Below are 1564 nucleotides of genomic sequence, written 5' to 3'. Positions count from 1 at the left end.
CCACCAGCCACTCCTTGGAAGGAAGATGGGGCAGTCTACTTCCGTAGTGATACTGCCTCGGGAACCCAAGGAGGGGTCGCTATGAGTCGGGTCCGACTCGACAGCACATAACAACAACAACAACTCTGAAACACTCGGGGTCACCATGTGTAGGGATCAACTTCACAGCATTTTTTTTTTTTTTTTTAAATACACTGGGTGCTGGGGCTTAATGTCTACGCACAACACTGGCAGAGCTCACAGAAGACTGGTCTACAGTGTCTGGTACACATGAGGTGATCGATGCATGACTATCAGACTTCAGGCATCGTCTCTTCCTGTGCCCCACTTAGCACACACAGGAAGCGCCAGGAAGTGCCAGTCAGCCGTGTCAGCGGGCTTTGTCATCCAAGGATGAGAAGGGAAGTAGGTGGCAACTCGAAAACTCAATTTTCAAAGACAATTCATTCACCCCTTCCTTTAGTCACTCCCCAAATGTTTACTGAGTCCTTTCCTGACCCAAGCCCTGTTGATGAATCACAGGAGGCCCTACCCTCAAGGAGCGGCTAGTCAGGTCTGAGAGACTGGCAGGCCTAGCATTCCTGTCATTCAGATCACCTCCTCAAGGAGGCCTTCCCAGATTGCCCTGGGTCCACCCAACACCAGTTGTGAGGCTCTTGCGAGCGTCCCTCCCACAGTCACCGACCACACTGCTGTGTTTCTTCCTTTTGCAGTATTTGTTATGTCTGAGATGATTTATTTGTGTACTTGATTATGATCTGTCTCTCCCCAAGCACCATCCCTGAGAACTTTGATTTGTTTGTTGTTCACTTGTTCATTGTTCAAAGCCCCTGCCACAGTGCCTGGAACACAGAAGCCACTCGACACACTGTTGAATCAATTAATAATGCAAAGTGATCCAAACTGTGATCGAGGGAGGTAGAGGGTATACCAAAGAAGGGCCAAGGACCCTGTCTGTAGAAGTTAGGGAAGGTTTCTCAGAGGAAGGGACATTTACATGGGATTTTGAAGGTTAAGTAGGAGTTCACCAAATAGAAAAGGAAATGCATTTCTATCACTTACTGTGTGACCTTGGACAAATCACTTGAATGCTCTCTCTACCTCAGTCTGCCTTGTGAAATGGAGATAATAATAACAGCAACTTGATTAGGCTCTTGTGAGAATTAAATAGATAATATATGTGAAATGCTTACCCAACTGCCTGGCAATAAGTCAAAAACAAATGTAGCTACTAAAATGCATTGAAAAGCAGTTAATACAGCACGTAGCATGTAGTGTGCATTCAGTCACTGGTCTCGAGGAGCTCCCTGTCTGGGGAGGAAGTCGGATCATTGCAGGGCTGGGTGGTGAGCGTAGCACAGGCCTCCATAGGAGACGGGTGAGCACGTTCACGGAGCCCTTACGACGTGCCAGGCACATACGTGATGATTCACTAACACCTCACAGCTCTGCGGATTACCACTTAGCAGATGGAGCAACTGAGGCTCAGTGACTTGCTCAGTTGCCAGTGTTGAGTTCCAACACAGGTGGTCCAGCTCTGAGGTCCTTGGGGAGGGCAAACGTT

Source organism: Orycteropus afer, unplaced genomic scaffold (assembly GCF_000298275.1).
Source record: "Orycteropus afer afer isolate SDZICR_OR568_19922 unplaced genomic scaffold, OryAfe1.0 scaffold00765, whole genome shotgun sequence".
In the NCBI taxonomy this organism is placed as follows: domain Eukaryota; kingdom Metazoa; phylum Chordata; class Mammalia; order Tubulidentata; family Orycteropodidae; genus Orycteropus; species Orycteropus afer.
The sequence above is the reverse complement of the archived record's forward strand: the minus strand, read 5'-3'. Positions refer to the sequence as shown.